The sequence below is a fragment of the Dermacentor variabilis genome, unplaced genomic scaffold, assembly GCF_050947875.1.
Source record: "Dermacentor variabilis isolate Ectoservices unplaced genomic scaffold, ASM5094787v1 scaffold_12, whole genome shotgun sequence".
NCBI classification, from domain to species: Eukaryota; Metazoa; Arthropoda; class Arachnida; order Ixodida; family Ixodidae; genus Dermacentor; species Dermacentor variabilis.
In genome coordinates, this window is record NW_027460280.1 from 43861277 (window position 1) to 43880307 (window position 19031).

Sequence of the window (19031 nt, forward strand, 5' to 3'; positions counted from 1 at the left end):
CAGAATTGCCGGCCTTCTGGCACAAGTTGCAAGTGATTGACTTACCCGACCTTATTATTATTATTATTATTATTATTATTATTATTATTATTATTATTATTATTCAAAGCTGTAGTAAGCAATATGAAGAAAAAGAAGGCTTAGCTGGAATTTAGGCTTGGACAAAACTAAGAAAAGGAGCTGCACTTTCTATGGCTACTTTCTTTATGACGTGATCTGATTGGTGTGTGAAGTGAATTACTAAACTGCTTTCAAGTGCGTCTGTTAACTGTTTGTGATGAAACACTTGCAAGTACGTGGGCAGTATGCTACATTTAGTAGCAAATATTTCTGCAGAGAAAATCATTCAACCAATTCTAGAATGTATTTTATCATTTAAGAAAGTAATTATAAATCTACGAAAAAGAACTCCGACATTTACTAAACATATTGATGGTATCACTAAGCGTAGGAAAAATTGGGTATAGACTTGACGGAAATCCGCAAATATGGCAATAGTGATAATGGGGCGCTGGTATTCAAGTGGCAGCATGGCGATAAATGTGTCTTCGAAAGCTTTCGCTACAAAAAAAAATGTTTGTTAGAGCCCCAGATCAAGACCCTTCCAAAAGAAAAAGAAAGGAGAGAGGGAGAGACAATAACAACACAAGAACATGAAAGTGCGGGGTCGCTTTCTTCGCAAAGTTCCACAATAAGCGAACGCGACGCTATGCAGATGAAGTTTCCAAATAGTTAATACCTCGCCAGAGAGACTGTCAGCACAACGAGTTTTATGCAAAACATCACAGAGCTATACGCCTTCTGAGGACGCGCGTACGAGCGCACACGCTATGGCTCATGCGTGGTCCCGCAAGGTGCTCGGTAACGCATTGCGAGACTTGGACAGCAAACCGCACCTTCACATTCGTGGACAGGAACGGCAAAAGTCCAAAATAATGCGACTCGGTTTACACGCGCAACTTGTCAGACTTCCTTGACAGAGCTTCGTACTGCTCAAGTGCACCGCCATTTACAACATCGGTGCTTCCCACAGCCAACGGACAGTGCAGGCTGCAAGGACAAATTGATTAGCATATTTTAACACCGCCAAGACCGCTCGCCACGAGAAAAGTTACACTTAAGAAATATTGCGAGAACACCGCAGCCACCGGGGGAAGGCCATAATTACGCTTCGTAGAGCTAGTGACGGTTTGGGAAGAGTGTCTGGTCAAGTGCAGTAGCACGCACGTTGCGTGTCAACTGTGCAGAAAGTTTTCTTTTCGTGAAGGGAAAATGTGTAAAAAAAATATGTCTGCTGTAGTTTGTAGGGATCTTTATTCCTTCAGGATTGAGCGTACCTTGTAAAAACAGCGCATCATGTAAGCATAAATTATAAGCCAGATTAGGTAGAGATTCGTCGTCTCGTGTTACAGGCCTTCCTCGACGCTGTAAGACGGCTTAAAATCGAAGGGCATGAAAGCTAGCAAGGCCATTCTTCAGCTTTCGTGGGAGAATCGCAAATGATGGGTATATATGAAGCACAATATTGCGTCTGGGGATGTATTAAGAAAAATGGGTCGCATTTAGTATACCCCGGGCCTAGACATCTACGCGCGCAGTCAACATAATTAACATTAAAGCATAATATTAAAATACATAATATAGAAAAGGGCCTGAAATGTACCTCAACTGCTCATTAATAATTATAACTGCTGAAAACTCTGGATTAACGCTCAGACAATAAGTATCGCAGCTCTAAAAGTGTGTGGACATTGGCTAACAATGTGCGAACATTTCGATCCTCAGTAGACATAAACGCGAAAAATTATTTCGCTATATCCACAGTTAAACAATATAAATAACGGGAAGTATGCACCGATGCAGAAAAGACTTACTCAAATATCCACCAAGAAAATCCGAAGATGACGGGGAAGCGGAATGCATATATAATTAAACATAGAGCACGTTGAGACTACGATAAAAATGAGGCGGTGCGAGAAATTTGAAAAACAGTAATGGTGCCAGCGCTAATGCTCAGAGCATTAACAGGTCAGCGGTCGAGATAAGCAAGATATTTTCAGAGCATTGGTGCAAAAAAGATTAAAAATTAGAAATTGGGGTAAAGATGGAGCCGGAGTCGTTACTGGCGTGGGCACCTTACAATGTAGAAGTAGATGTTTTAATGACTGGAAAAAAATATAAAATAGCGATAAACAAAATGATAGACTGCAACAGATGTATTAAACCTTGATAAGCTCAAGCAAGACAGCTAGGTAGTTATTTGTCACCGCCCCGTTTCAAAGGAGATGCCATTAGAAATCATCGATCAACATCATCAGCGTATACCTCCCCGGTGTTTGTCGTGGCGGGGGCGGTTTCTCACCTCAATGGCTTGGCACAAGTTCTAGCTCAATAAAATGTTGCGCGTGTGATGTGGGTTTTCGAACCCAGGTCCACACCACATAATGTTCTGCCCATTGGACGCCAGGCTCATGCGCACTTCTCTCTCGTGCCAATGACCTCGTGCCCACGATGCACACTTCCCTCCTGTTTTGAGAAGGTTAGCGCGTGGGTTACGTCTCACGGCAACGATTTGCTTAATAAAAGGACACGTGCGCGTATGCCAGATACCAGTAGGTCACAGACGTAGGCGTAGAACGTGCTACTAATTATCAGCCTTACAAATGGCCGTCGCGGGCGTCAATTTGCATAATAACATGTTAGTTATCAAAGCACCCGCATCAAAGGCGTCTACGCACCCGGGGTGCTCGGCGTTTACGCGCGTACTTGGCGTCTATGCGCGGGAGGCGACTACGCAAGGTCGCGGGATCGAATCCCGACCACGGCGGCCGCATTTCGCTGGGGGTGAAATGCGAAAACACCCGTGTACTTAGGTTTAGGTGCACGTTAAAGAGCCCCAGGTGGTCGAAATTTCCGGAGTCCTCCACTACGGCGTGCCTGATAATCATAAAGTGGTTTGGCGCGTAAAACCCTATAATTTTTTTTTCGTTATCAAAACCAGTGCGTGTTATTTTCTCTCATCTATCCCTCGCGGTAGCTAGCGCTTTGAGACGTCAAGTGACACTGCACCGGCTTAGTGATCAGCTCCATGACTTTCTTCCTTCTCGAGGACCGGCCCAGTTTGTAACGGAACAGGATATAGCCTTCGCCCTCATGACCATCTCGCTGCTGTCGTCCCATATCGTCTAACACAGATATCTTGGTCTATCTGGTAACGCTTTACAAAACCCAAACGATGCTGGATGGTCAGCTGCCTGCAACATGCCTCTCATGACATCTATTTACTAATCGGCGCCCTGCAGCAGCTGCTTCCCGGTCGAATACGCCTGAGGCGAGAACAGCTGTGGAAATCATACGTGCCATTTACGGTCTCCTGGCTACACTGCAGTAGCCTCGGCCCATCTCCGCCTAGGTGGATATGCCGTGCAGTGTCCACGTGCGTGTTGCACACACACATGCGCGCACACACACATGCGCGCACACGCGCACGCACACGCGCACACGCGCACACGCGCACACGCACACGCGCACACGCGCACACGCGCACACGCGCACACGCGCACGCGCACAGGCACGCACACACACACACGCACACACACGCGCCCACTTCGTCGGCGACTCGAGTTGTCGATTAATTAGCTTCGAATTAGCTTTGAAAATTAAAGCTTCGAATAATTATTTGAAAACTGCGCTTAGAGCTGTCGATTAATAATTACTTCTCCCTCACGCTGCGATCTGCTAGCCTGCTCCTTAGATGGTAGAGCGACCGCCCCAGAAAGGAGTTGGTCCCGAGCTCGAATCCTGGACCAGGACGAATTTTTTCTCAGCTGCGAAGTTTTCTGTCGGAGAAACCCATACGAGTTTCCTTTGTATCTTCGTGCTGCATTCAGGTGGATCACAATTTCTCCCTTTCATGAACCTTTCTCCATCTGTCGGGATTCCGCAGAACCGATTGGCACATGCAACGTCGTACATCTTTGTGCACACACTTCTCATCACCATTCTTCCATCTATAAGAGAGAGAGAGAGAGAGAGAGAGAGAGAGAGAGGAGGGAAATGCAGGGAGGTTAACCAGAGCCGAGTTTCCTGCTTGCTACCCTGCACTGGCGTGGAGGATATAGGGGCTGTAAAGACGACAAAGAGCGAAAGGAAAAAAAAAACGAACGACAACAACAAAAAGAAACACAGGCCCCAGAAAAGGCGTTCCAATCGCAGGCGATCACACAGGCCGGTCGATCTTAAGAAGCGCAGTAGAGCTCGCACGGCTTCTGATGCGATGTTAAGTCGCGTCGATGTTTGAAAATTATTCGGACAGAGGCTGTCGTCCAACTGGTGCAGCACGACGGAAAGCGATAGTCTCTCCACACTGCGCATTGCATTCATCTTCCTTTCCTTGCTCCACGAATATGCAGAGCCTTGCTGTTTTTGCTGAATAAAGCAAAGAGCCAGTGAATATCTAAAATTGCTAAGCCAGCACCGAGGCACGTGACACTCTCTAGATATGTTAACCTTGCTTACACTTGTTCGGAGTCAGATTGCGTTTATACAATGTGCTTTGCGTAAAAAAAAAATGACCACTTCTATGACCAACTTCGGCTGGGTTCGGGCCTTAAGCTCTTAACTAATCAGTAGATGTTATAACGCACATTCCCGATAGGACAATAAGTGAAATCACTTGTTCTGAATATTAATCATCCTTTGCTTATGTAACTTTTCTTATAACCTCCTTTTCCCTGAAGAAAAAAGAATCAAAATACTTTTTTTTTCTGCAGCAAATGAAATTTTTTTCCCCTCAGATATGCTGTAATGGGGGATAGAAAACAAATTTATTCAATTTGTTAACTCGTCGTCACCAGGTTGAATCAACGAAGTGCGCATTAGCAGAAATGCAGGCATTGCCGGGATGCATAATAATCTTAAAAAAAGTTTTTTTTAACCTGCACGTAGAAACTGTTTTGTAGGTCAGTGTAGCTATCGGTGTCAGTTGCATTTGATTTTTTATAGGAATGTTACAAAGAAACATCACCACGCAGTAGACATGTAGAATATTTCTTTACATGTCGAAATGTAGAAAAACTGATTCTAATGCAACGGCAGTAATAATGCGGAAACTTCCAACCGGCATCTTAAACACATTTGGGCCAGAAATTTATATCTTGCTACAAGTTTCATCTCTCACGTTGATGCCGCTTTCAAATATATCGCCGATTCTACATGCAACTACAGTGCCCAAAGACCCTCAATCCGTGATTCCGATGTTCCGAGGTCGTTGCTTCCTAGCGTTACGCGACATTGCGCTTTTGAAGGAGAAGTTTCGGAATCACACGTTGCGCTGACTTGTGACGACACGCATGCGCAGACGCCTGGAGAGCAAGGTCGTGTACTTTTGCTTGTATTGTGTTGCTTCACCGCTCCCCGGGCTGCTTGGTATGATTCTATGCTTGAGACACGCAAATGAATGAAAAAAAGACAACACGAAATCTCAAACGAAGCTGGAAATCTTTATTCCTATTTAAATGCCTCGCCGATCTCGCCGACAAGAAACATAGGCGACGGCGGCGCAGCGAAAAAAGTCGGCGGTGGCGCGGCGATGTCTCGGCGCACACTTTTGTCCGAGCACTAAGGTTCAAGGGCGTTTTGGTGGCGAGCTAGTGCTCGTGTACAGGGACACTATGGTGAGCGGGCTCGTCGCGGCATTTAGCGGAGGCCGCGAGATGCCGGAGCGCATGGATTTCAATTCCGAAACATTATGGGTATGAAGTTCTCAAACTATTGATGCGAAAGGTACATAGACATTTCCAAAGTCGTGCTTTAGATTTTCGATTCCGGAACTTTGTGGGTTTAAGGGTCTTGTTAGAGTGTACTAGAATACGCTTGAGTGGGACCATCGGCTAAGGCGGCGTATGCTTTGCAGTGAGGCGCACGACGACGAAAAATATTGTCGCGGCGCTGCGATCGAAGTGGATTGGGCCTCATCAAGGTCAGTCATAGGAAACTGCTTGCGATACTTCTCGGAAGGGTCATTCGTACTACTTCGCGCGCTGATATATGTGTTCAGTCCGTCAAACGGTGTTTATGATTGGATTTGACATATTGTTACGAAGAGTTGCGGAGAAATGGTTTTATTTACAGGCGATGGATGATGATCGTAGCGTGATAGTAGCGCAGCTCGGCCTCTCAAACTCCTCGTTCTCTTCGTCTTCTCTTCTTTCCTCTTGTCCGTGCCTTTCGTATCTGTTACATTTCCCCACAAGCAGACGAAGCGCGTGGGGCGAGTCAGGATGCACAAGCAGGGTAGAAAGGCTTCAGGCGAGCAATATGAGTCAGCTGAGTTATGCTTGATCACCGACCATTGCACAGTAGGCGATCTACGACGTAAGTGAGTTCGCTCAGGTGGTCGACAACTACAAATGGGCCTGAATATTGTGACAAGAACTTTTGGCACAATCCACGCTTGCGTTGCGGTGTCCAAAGAAGGACCAAGTCACCTTTTTCCAACGATACTTGTACGTGACGGTCGTCGTATCGCTCTTCAAACAACTTTGCGAGGCCAGAGTACGAAGACTAGCTATTCGATGGGCTTCTTCGGCGAGACACAAAGTCTTCGATACAGAGTCGTCACTGTGCAGAACGAAGGGTAAGAAAGTGTCGAGAGGGCTTCGCGGTAACCTTACATACAGGAGATAAAATGGGCTATAGTTCGTGGTTTCGTGCTTCGCCGTGTTGTATGCGTAAGTGATGAAGGGCAGCACGTCGTTCCAGTTCTTATGATTGGAGGAAACGTACATGGCAAGCTTGTTGGTCAGCGTTCTGTTTGTCCTTTCAACGAGGCCATTTCAACAGCTGCCAGGCACTCCTGTTCCGTAACCGTATAATTGCGTTCAGATTTGCTCAGGCAACGGCTGGCATATGCGACAACTTGTTCTGCGCGACTGTGACGTTGTACAAGCACCGCTCCTATCCCAATTCCACTAGCATCAGTGTGAACTTCAGTCGGGCAACATGGATCGAAGTGACGCAAGAGGCGTGCTGACGTTAGTATACACTTCAGTTGAGAGAACGATGCGTCACACTCTGGTGTCCAATTGAAGGATGCATTTTGTCGCAAAATACTTGTCAACGGGTAAACGATGCCGGCAAACCTGGTAACAAAACGACGAAAATACGAACATAGGCCAATGAATGAGCGAAGTTCCCGTGCTGATTGTGGTGGCTTGAAGGAGCTCACCGCTTCAATCTTACGAGGATCGGGTCTGACGCCATCCTTGTCGACTAAGTGTCCCAGGACCAGTGTTTGACGTTCGCCAAAGCGACATTTTTTTTTTAGTTTAGAACCAGTCCAGCTTTCTCGATGCAGTCGAGAACAAGGCTGAGGCGTTCATTATGTTTTTCAAACGTGCGGGCAAAGATTACAACATCATCGAGGTAACACATTCATATCTCCCACTTCAGACCACGTAGTACTGTGTCCATGAATCTTTCGAAGGTGGCAGGAGCATTGCAAAGGCCAAAAGACATAACATTAAATTCGAATAGGCCATCTGGAGTCACGAAAGCGGTCTTTTCCTTGTCGGCAGGGTCCATAGGTATTTGCCAATACCCCGATCGCAAATCAAGCGTTGAGAAGTAAGAAGCAGCGTGTAAGCAATCAGTGACGTCTTCTATTCGCGGTAGTGGATAGACATCCTTCTTCGTAACTGCGTTTAGATGTCTGTAATCCACGCAGAATGTCCAGGAGCCATCTTTTTTTCGGATCAGGATTACTGGGGCTGCCCATGGAGTAGACGTCTCTTGAACGACACCTTTGTCCATCATCTCCTTGACTTGCTCTGCAATAACTTTTCGCTAGGAGGATGACACTCGGTAGGGCTTCTGGCGGATGGGGTGTGCGGAGCTGGTATCTATTCTGTGACGAGCGCGGGACGACGGCAAATGAAGGGGTGCATCTCCATGCGTGAAGTCGAATGCAGCCTCATGCCTGGCAAGGACATGTACCAGTGCTTGCCGTTCCGACGTACCGAGAGCCTTGCTGATCATGCCAAGCATTAGCTCTTCAAAATGGCTATTATCGCAAGGAGAGCAAGCTGTAGAGACGTCCGTAGTTAGGGCCGCCATTGAGTTACATGCGGCTTCATCGAAGAGTGCGATTTTCATACCGCGAGGAAGGACAACCGGCGTGGGGAACAGTTCAGCGACCACAATGTGGCGATTCCTTTCGTCATGCACACGACAGAGCAGGGTACAAGTATATCTTTTTTAGCATAGTTTATGCGGAGAGGCCTAACGACAAGGTCAACACAATGAGTGTCAACAGTAGTTGCAGAAACACGAACAGGCGTCAGGCACCACGATGGTGCAATCACTTCATCAAGAACACTGAGTGCGTCTGTGTCCCTGTCTTCGCCACGCGAGCTTTGTTCGGAATCTGCTGATATAATTAACTTGTTCAATGATATTTCGCCACAACCACAGTCCACGGAAGCGCCGCACTGTTCAAGAAAATTAATACCAAGAATAACATCGTGCGAACAACGAGCAAGAACACGGAATTAAGACACCAAAACTTTCCCAGCCAACAAAACACTCACGGCACAAACACCAAGGGGATGAAGCCACTCGCCGCCCACTCCACGAAAGGTAATACCGTCGTTCCAAGAAAACATAACTTTGTGGCCTAGACGGTTTTTGAAAGCGAGGCTCATCACAGACAGTCGCCCCAGTATCAACTAACGCCATGGTCGGTATTCCGTCAATCGAGACATTCACTTTGTTTTTGAGCATCACAATTTTTTTCTGGCAAAGACCGTCCGGCGACCTCACCTCCACTGGCCGCGGATGCTAGTTTCCCGGCGGCGGTGACGAAGAACGGCGCCGAGGGGACGGAGAGCGACGGGGACGGGTATTTGGTGGCGTCAAACTGCGCTCACAAGTTGGCGAATCGCTGTGTCTGGTGTCGTGTGAGAAGTGGTCCATTGGAAGGGAATCGGTCGTCCGTAAGTCATATGAAGTACGGGTTCTGGGTGGCGAGAACATCGGTGGTGTCCTTCGTGATTGACGGCCTTGGCGACAATACCGAGCTATATGGCCTGTGGAACCACAGTTGTAGCACACGGGAGGGTCGCGGTTTACAGCATCTTCCTCGAAACGGATGCTAGGCTGCTGCGGGCGGCGAGAAAGTTCGTTGTCATGTGGATAACGTGTCTCTGCGGCTGGCTGAAATCCATTATATCGTTCATAAGTCACGTCGTAGTAGTAGGGTCGGTGCTCTTCTTGTCGCGGCCTGACAGAAGTCACAGGGCCTCGGGGGTAAAAACGCGGCTGCTCTCGTTGTGGCCAAGGGTCATAAGTAGCACCTCTGTCGTATAGACGTGGCTGCTGTCGGGGCGCGAGTTCATAATCCTCGGTGCCCCTCGCCGCAGGATACGGGGAGAAGGATGCCACGTTTGGCTCGAAATCTGGTGGTAGGCGGAAGCTATGAGTGCCTGGATGTGTCACTTGTGCATGCAGGCTGAGTTCTTCCCGAACTATTTGTCGGATCGTTGATGAAAGATCGAGGGGCAGGTTGCTGTCCACGTTTGCAACTGTCGCCACATTGGCTAGCCTGCCAAACTTCGGCGTGATGCGCCTCGTTTTCAGCTGCTCGAAAGTACGACAGTGCCGAATGATGTCAGCGACGGAAGCCAGGTTGTCTTTTGCGATGAGGAAATTATAAACGTATTCGGCAATTCCTTTCAGGATGTGCCCGACTTTATCTTCCTCAGACATTCCAGAGTCCACCATCCTACACAGTTTTATTACCGCCTCAATGTAGGTCGTGCAGGTTTCGCCTGGCACTTGCGCACGTTGCAGTAGCGCCTGTTCTGCCCTTTTCTTTCTCGTCGCGGAGTCGCCGAATCGCTCTTTGATTTCGGAAACAAATCTTCCCCATGTTGTGAACGTTTCCTCGTGATTGTCGAACCACAGCAACGCAGTATCCATCAGAAAGAACACGACGTTCGAAAGCTGAGAAGCGCATTTCCACTTGTTGGTGGCACTCACCCGGTAATAATGGATGAGCCATTCCTCGACGTCTTCGTCCAATCTTCTGGCGAAGGGACGCGCATCTCTCAGTTGTAGAACGGAACTTGTCGGCGCAGCTGTTGGAATGGTCCGTTGTTCGTCTGCGTCGTGGAACATATTCAACTCCGGTAGATTCGGTGGGAGTCCAGCAATGCGACGGCTCCGTCGAAGAACTTCTGGTTCAGCCTCCGTCTTCGGGTGTCGATTACCCCGCACCTCCACCACAACTGTTACGAAGAGTTGCGAAGAAATGGTTTTATTTACAGGCGATGGATGATGATCGTAGCGTGATTGTAGCGCAGCTCGGCCTCTCAAACTCCTCGTTGTCTTCGTCTTCTTTCCTTTCCTCTTGTCTGTGCCTTTCGTATCTGTTACAATATATTTATGCCTTAGAAATACGTGCCTTTCTTTCTCTTTAATTAATTTTTCTTGGGCCCGTAAGCCGTGTTAAACATTTTGGTCCAGTCTGTGCTGCAAACAAGGTCGCGGAATTCTATGGGAATGAAATGGAAAAGCACTCGTGTAATTCTGTTTAGGTCCACGTTAATGAACCCCAGGTGGTGAGAACTGAACAGGATGCTTCATAAGCATATCGCCAGATGTAAAACGTCAGAATTTGTTTAATTAAGAAAAGAAAAATAAAGAAGGCAGCATATCCAGCTTTTCTGGACACGTACCAACTAGCGCGTTTTCAATGAACTAGCGGGTTTTTGACGAATAACAAAAGCTGCAGGTCCATTATTGAATATGGCAGGTGACAGACATGTTCTGCCAGACAACCCACACGAGCCAAATGCACTGATCACACTGTGGCAAGCAATAATCTTGTTCCCAGAGCGGTCAAAGGTTCAGCAATGGAAGCCTATTCAAACGACGTAAATTTGTACTCGATTTTCGAGACGAAAACGGTAGCTGTGATCAAACCACGGCGGCTATAGTTATAGCCGCTGAAGCGTATGTAGTCCGCAGACTCAGTTTTCGAGTGATGCCTATGTCAACTCTCTACACATGCCGTAATACTGTTCCCAAAAGCGATCTCTGAAACACAGTCGTGAAAGTTCACGTGGTATATACAAAACCCGCGCGTATCACTTGCGGAAACGTTCGAAGCCGTGGCCGAGTCGTTCAATCACTCGCACGTAACGTTCAGCGTCATACCGGAAGCGGTTCGATGCCGTGCTGCATCACGCCTTTTTTTTAAACACAACTTAGGACTGAGTTTGACAGTCTCCCACCTGATGGCTGAAACACAAAACTCAAGATTTGGTTTCAGTTTTGGTTTTTTCTACAGGGCTCTCCAAATATTATATTTTCTATTTTTACTTCCTAAAACGTAGCAATGGGTTGCTCATTAAGTCATCACTTTTAATATCAGATTTTATTCCTTGGAGAACATAGCAACAAGGCTTTGTGTTACGGTGAAAAAAAAAATACTATCGTGTCTTGTAGCATGGACAGACTTAGGAATTCTGGACATTGCACCTTCACCATCCTGTGGTACTTCACGGCAATGCACATGCGTAACTGAATGGGCAAAATTTCGAACTATTTTATTTCTATGTAATAGCCGAGTATCAATAAGTTTCAACTGTCTGCGCCAAAAGGGCAGTCCTCTGTAACAACATAGGAATTTATGGCACTTAGAACATTGGTGGTGCGTTAAGACCCTCTTTTGGTCGGGGATGGCCGGTTATGTAATACGACAGGAGCAAATGGTTTTGCACCCTCTCGGTAGAGGGCGCATTAACTTGAAGAAGCGCGAAATTATTCCGTAAAGTGATTTACTACAGCTGGAGTTTTGAACGGTAATTCCAGAGCGAGCGTCATTCAGTCTGTTTGCACGCGCATGTTTTTTGTGAGGCATCAGGGAAGGAGAGGGAGTATGTATGGGTGCGCACACCTTGTGCGTGGGTGTGTGTACTTATATTTGCGCGTGCACGCGTGTTTGTGTCTCAGTATTTGAATATGCGTGCGCAGGAGCGCATGTATGTGCGTACGACCATACGCGTGTTTCTGTGTGCTTGCAGTTACGTGTACGCGCATGCGTACATGTTTGTGCGTGTGTACATGCGTGGGTGCGTGTTATTGTGAATGCGGGCGAGCAAGTGTCCTATCTCCGTGTCTTTGCGTTTGTATGAGTGTGTGCGCGAGCGAGCGAGCATTTCGCCGCTTACATCTACTCTTGGGGATGAATGGGATATAGAGTTTATTTATTCCCACATTTATATCTACGAGACAAGAACGAATGGCGTTGCATTTATAACATTACCTCTTTCTAAAAGCGAAATCAATGCAAAAAAAAGAAAGAATACGCAGTTCCCTTCCAATCTGTGAAGAAGTACGTCCAGCGAAGCTGTGTATGCGGGCCCCTTAAGAGGAAGCTTTAGCTCGGGTGCTCCTAAGTACATGTAAAAGGAGAATTTGTTTTTCTCAGCAACCACTGCACCAAAGTTGACGAGGTTTGTTGCATTTAAAAGAAAAATTTGAAATCTAGTGACTGTTGGTTTCGAATTTTCGGGTTAGGTCGTCAATTTTTTATTAAAAATCGAAAATTTTCGAAAAACGAAACTATCAATTTACAACTCTAACTCAACAACGAAAGAGGATAATACAGTACTGTATATTGCATCTAATAGCACATATAAAGCGGACAAAATCGATATGTTACACATGAATATAAAAAAAAATAGTAATATGGAAATACAGCTTTCGCAGAACCCTTGTAACCAGCGTAACAACTTCACGTAAGATGTAAAATTACATATCGAATTTGTCCGGTTTGAATGATATAATGAATGCCGTTTACAGAACCGCGATATCTGTTCTTGATGCAGAGTTATTAATTTGTAAACTTCGTGCTTTTATTTTTTTTCAAACGTTCGAATACTTGAAAATCTTTCTAACAAAATTCAGGCCCTAAATCAAAATTCCGCTTCCAACAGTCACTAGAATTTAACTTTCTCTCAAATGCAACAAATTTCCTTAAATTCGGTCCAGGGGTTAACTCAAAAAAGCGTTTTTGCGTTTTACATGTATTTGAATAGGCCGCGTCAGAGTTGGGCCCGAGCTAAAGCTTTAGCTTAATGGCGAACTGCACCTCCGCCGTGGGTGGGCCCGGTATCGCGCTATTTTCGGTATCGGCCCACGTATGGGGAGTTCTTAACGCCTGCGTCACCTCCGTTGCGGGTCGGCCCGGCATTGCACTATCTTCGTGATTGGGCTCTACACGCGGACACGATAGTGGGGAGAGTAGCTCTTAACGGCTTCACCGTAAAAAAAAAAAAAAAAAAAAAAGAAAGACCCGCCTCACCCGTCAATATCGCCGCTCCAGATTTCGTCAATGTGGCACCGTCACCGTCGGCACGGCTCCGTGAGCAGCTACCAAGCAGTTAACTTTCGTTATCTTCCTTCTCTCGGCGGCCGCGCATTGTCTTAGTGCAAGCGACGCGCTAAATATGCACCGTCATTGCGTCATGTATTGCTTCTGCGACCAAGCAAGCTTTCGGTCGGCACACGTTGACTGCTATACTGACACTAACCCCCCGTATTCTTAAACACGCCTTCACTTGAAGCTTCTCCTCGACTCAGCCAAGTCGAGGCGACGGGGCTTCCTTCACTCAAGGCGCCGTTGCGTTTCATGAACGCTACTTCACCTTTCCTCCGCCAAGGAACGCCTTGAAAATGCGCCCTCGACTTAAGTGAAGTGTATCGACCGAGAAAAGCGTCTGATATCGAGACTATTCTTCAATGTGCTTATTAAAGGTCCCATTATTTAAGACAAATATGTGTTTCAGTTCATTCGTCCTCCTAATCAAACAATTTACACGGCGCAATGCACAACTTTATCTCGGCAACGCTGCCACTGTGAGCGCTCGACTGATAGAGCAAGCGGGAGCTGTGTTTGAGGTCTGGCAACAATCGCATCCCAACAGCTGAGAGCATGGCTCATGGCTCATAATTTGCGCCGGCATTTGTCCGCTGCTGTTTGTTTCCTAGTGTTTCATTGGTGACTGACGTTGCGGTTGTTAAACGCGGTTATGATGGGCAATTCTGTCCTGCGTATGGTGACCGAGCCTGAATGACTTCTGAGGCCACAGATGGAACGGCCGATGGGCAGCTTTGTTTACCTTCAAGACCGAGTGGTGCTGCGAGTTTGCTGAACGCAACAACAGGACAGAAAATATGGGTGAGTGAGCCATTTTTTCATGGAAGCACAGTATGTTAATGAGGTTTTCTTGAGGTTGCCGCGGCGCTGTCGATAAGCCGTTTCCGATGTGCACAAGCATGATTGACTCCAGTTGCTTATGTTGCAGGCATTAATTAGTACCTGGAACATATTCGAGGCAGCATAAGCTTGTGCAAAACACATATATATATATTTTTTGCTAATGGGAACTTGTGGCAGATTCGGCACGACAATCTGTTGTTGGTTTCGCTTTTTTAAACGAAAATGTGGAAGGTACGGATCGGCGCCTGCATCCAACGATCATTCCAGTATCGCGTATGAAATCTTTCGGTAGAGGATTTACAGTTACAGTATACATGTGGCAGAATGCGTATATGGTTGAGTGCGTAGCTCCAGCAGGTTGGGAGAAAAAAGCGTCTTTTGAGTCCTGTACTTTGTTTTAGAAGACGTGGTGGTCAGTCGGCTTGCTCAACTTGTAGCATATATGGTCAACGAGCCAGCACTGGTGCCTGCATTTCCTGTGCTTTCTCACTTCACATATGCACTACGCAATGTTTTAATCTTCCGAAAATTCACTTGTCAATACTTCACCGCCATTTGTTTTTTCGTCTTAGCTTTTTCAGTGTGCTATGTGGTAGCAGCTGATGTGCGTTCCCTAAACTATGCTTTCAAGTTCACGCAATTTCGACATATTTTTAGTTGGGCTACGTCTTTTCTTTTCCGTTGCATAGGTATATTGAATTTACTTAGCGCGCGAGCGCCCTGTCTACATAAAAGTTTTGGCATTCTGGTGCAGGATGTGGGCTTTGGAAGGACCAGCTGATGAAAAAATCAACGCCTGTGCTGCACAGTAAGGCTTCTGGCAGACCTGAAAGCAACGATAGATATGGTGCCTGCCTGTACAAATCGCAGCAGCTCGCTTCCCTGAAAGCTAGGCGCTGAAGAAGTACTTGACTAACGTACCCGCTAATTAGTCTGTGCTTATTTTCATAAACTTTGTAAAAATATTCATTTTACGTGTCCCCACATTCACAAAATGGCGAAATGGACACCGTGTTATTTAGAACCACAAACATGAAAAAGCCAGGTCAATGAAATCAAATTAATTTTTTATTCCCCTTCAGCTGTCATATAATTTTTGTTTTAAATCGCATGAATATGATGGGCGAGGTCATCAGTTGCCCGTGGTGCTTTGCAGCTGCGACAGGATCTTTTTGCTGCGCACAATTGTGAAGTAACACTTTCGTAGTATTTGTAGCCAGCACTTCAGTATTTTGTGGCATGCTGAAGCTACTTTAGCATGAGCAAGTGTAGATTAAAAATATGCCATAGCTTTGTGGTTGATCTCAGCTTTTCTGAAATAACGGTAGTAATGCGCTCTATACTGTATTTTTCAGCATTGTCATTGTGACAGTCTGCATCACCATTTGGCCTATTTTGGGATCCCACAAGACACGCTGCTACCCTGGGTATTGTACCTCGGTCAGTTGCTGAAGTTCTGCAAGCCCCATTGAAGCCAACTACCATCCGCATCCAATGGAAGAAACTCATTGTTCGGGCCGTCATAATTTATCTTAAGCTGAAGCTAGAAGCAGGGTAGAAGCAGCATATATTCTACAAGAATTTACCACTGCATGCCGTCGGGTGGCTACACCCGACAGACTACTGTCTTGAACAGAGATGGTGTTTTAGTCTAGAATATATTTGTCAGCAGTACTACTCCTTCTGTTTATATCCTTGGAAACAAACAAACGAAGACACCAAAGACAACAGAAGAGAAATTACTTCTACTTTCTAATTGAATTAAAGAAATGACAAATTAATGGCAATGAAAGTGGTTGAGAAAACTTGCCATAGGCGTGCGATGCTCTAACCAATGGAGCTACCGCGGCACCGTTTTCCCATCCACTTTCTTGTGTATTTACATTTTACTACTAGAACTAACTACTACTACTACTACTAGAACTGCACCATTTCCCATCTGCGGCAAGTTGTTTTTTCATCCACTTTCATTGCCATTAATTTATCATTTCTTTAATTCAATTAGTAAGTACAAGTAATTTCCCTTATGTTGTCTTCGGTGACTTTGCTTGTTGGCTTCTCATGATATGATTATTAAAAATCGCGCCCCTCGGTCAACCCCCTTTCTTCTCCTTCATTACTGCTTCTGTTTGTAGGATCAGAGTTCACGCTGTATTGCATACTATCAAAGTACAAAAAGGCGAGAATAATGTTAATTTATTGTTTTAGAAAAAAAATTGGCACTTGAATTGACCATAAATTATTAAGGGGTACATACTGACTTAATAAATATGACTGAAGAAAGGCCATCTGGATGAAAAATACAATGACTTCAGCTACAACGCGTCTGTGAAGGCAAATACATGCGGTCAAACTGCTTTTAGTGGTGACGTTTGAGCTGGGGGGTAGGATATCAGGAAAATGATAGATGTCTTAAGCAGAATATTTCGACGGCTATTATAGTGCAGCAGGACATTAACTGGACCTCTCCTCCACTTGCACACCAATGTAAGCGCAGCACACACAGCACAGTTGGAAAGGCAGTTGCTCTTCGTGCGTGTGTTGGCAACCTGGTTCCTGCAAAGAGAAGGGGTTGGTAATAAACATACAACGATGTTAAAGAAGGTCCATGAAACTAGCTTAAGTACTGTATTCGTTTTCTTTAGTTTACATTTCGTAATAATACATTACTTTAAGAAGTTTGTGTTCTAGAGCGCGATTTTTTTGTACTATAATTAGCTCATACTATTTTTATTTATTTTTATTTGCAAAGAAACATTTTTCAGCGGGTCTACCGCTTGCTCAGCAAGACCGACAACAGCGATCTAACACTTACATAATGAACCCTGTAGAAAGCTGGGATGTTCGCAATAAAGGTGTGCGAGATATATCTGCTACCACTTGCTTGCACTGTCTGTATAAGGTGCTGTCACTACACTGCTACACCTTTATTTATCGCAATAAAAAATAATGTGATGCACAAAACTCTACTCTGTTGTATTGTTATTCTGTCTCTTTTATTCGAACAAAATATTACATTAACCTGTGTATACGTGCAGGTATAATTCTGAATGCCATTTCATGGTTGGTGACTTCCTCGTTGAGCTTGGATCTTCATAGGGATGACAAGCTAATTAAACTGAATGGTTTGAAGCAAGGATTACGTAATTATTGCTTACGACTTTAAATTGCACCAACTGCACACGGTCCGCGCGAAATTACAGTCCATTTCTTATTTTCCTTAGCGCAACTAGCCGCATCAAATTAAAGAAAATTGCAAAAATTAAAGTGAACGCACCTGCTCGTTTACAAAGATGCTCGCTTTGCTGCGGCGTGTTTCGCCGTCCTTGGATTAGCGTAGGCAGTGACGATCTTCCTGAGTACAAACAGCGCCGACGGGGCGACGGCCGGCGCTCGCGCAAGCGACACACGCACACAGGCAATGCACCCACTGGTGACAGGAATCTTCGTAGCTGTTTTCTTTTTGCAAGTTCGAAGTCCGCCGCAGTTATGTATCGCGCCGTGCTTGAACTGATGCGGAACTGACACGTGAATGCACTGACGCCGATAGTAGGTTCGGAGCACTGGCACGAAGAATACCCGTGTGCAGGTCATCAACTGGCTCATGCACGGAGTAAGACGACAATCACTGCACCAGCTCGCAGTCTTCGTGACAGGACGGCCGATCTGTCTCGGCGCTGCAGTGGAATAATTCCGGTGCCGAAGCGCTCCAGAGGACTGCAACGGTCCCTAAAACGAAGCCCTTGAAAATGCGCAGCACGGTTAAACCAAGATAAGCTACGGAGGCAACTGGCGTCCATCGGAAAATGCTGACGAGGCGAGCGACAGATCGCAAGGCAGCCATGTTTACGCACTAACTTGACTCCAGGAGCGATTCAAGGCAGCTGCGAGGCTACCTTGAGATTCTCGAGTAAAGCGCTCTAGCTTTCCTTCACTCAAGGCGCGTTTCAAGTGGAGGGCGATTTGTGAAATGAAAAATCGCCCTCAAGGAGCATTTCGAGTGGAGGGTCAAGTCGAGGGGCGTTTGTGAATACGGGGGTAAAACTTTGAACTGCTTGCCTTCGAAAAAAACGGCGTGAATAAAAATGGAAAGGGGACTGGCCACAAGGAACATGTGCACGGAGCCGTACTATTGGTAACATCGCAATAGTTAGGTGCGGTCAGGTTGACTTTACAGGTTTGCAAGGATTAACTGAGGGGCTAGTTGGTTCATTATCACAGACAGCGCTTCAAGTTGTTAGCGCAGGTTCTTCCTTTGTGTCCCGTCTTGACGCGCTGTTCTTTCTGTGACTTCACAGATGTTCTTTTTCAGCGTCAGTTACGCTTTCCAAGAGCGATTAATTGAAAAATTTGTGTTCGCATAGCTCTTAGAGTAGCATGTTTAATCCAGATTTCTTCGCTCGGCTAGATAATCTCGAGGACCGGCTCCAAACTACTCGTTTTCTTTAGCCACCTAAGATCTAATTAACGTAGCTTTGTTAATTACGTACACAACTTTTCAACTTACAATAGTTTTGTTTGGTGCGGTTAAAAGCAACGCGCATATTGATGCTGCTGTAGGCTTCTTATAAAGCAAGTGTGAAAGCTTGGACAGGTTTTCTTCGCAAAAATCAAATTCATGAACTTAAGCGCATGCGCGCAACCGTGCACTTCTGCCTTTACAATGGACTCTTCTACATTATACAACAAGTACCTCAGTGCTACGGTACATCACACAAGGTGTATGAGAACATTACGCTCTCGA

The 19031-nt window shown here is 45.9% G+C and overlaps 2 long non-coding RNA genes across 2 annotated transcripts; one reads left to right on the forward strand and one right to left on the reverse strand.

Moving 5' to 3' along the window:
- Nucleotides 1–13607: 13607 nt before the first annotated feature.
- Nucleotides 13608–15731, forward strand: LOC142565773 (uncharacterized). The gene is made up of 3 exons (XR_012824877.1): nucleotides 13608–14245; nucleotides 15042–15095; nucleotides 15643–15731. It is a non-coding gene; the product is annotated as an uncharacterized LOC142565773 (long non-coding RNA).
- LOC142565774 (uncharacterized) lies at nucleotides 15334–18137 on the reverse strand. The gene is made up of 2 exons (XR_012824878.1): nucleotides 17565–18137; nucleotides 15334–16843 (listed from the first exon to the last, which is right to left on the reverse strand). It is a non-coding gene; the product is annotated as an uncharacterized LOC142565774 (long non-coding RNA).
- Between the last annotated feature and the right edge of the window lie 894 nt (nucleotides 18138–19031).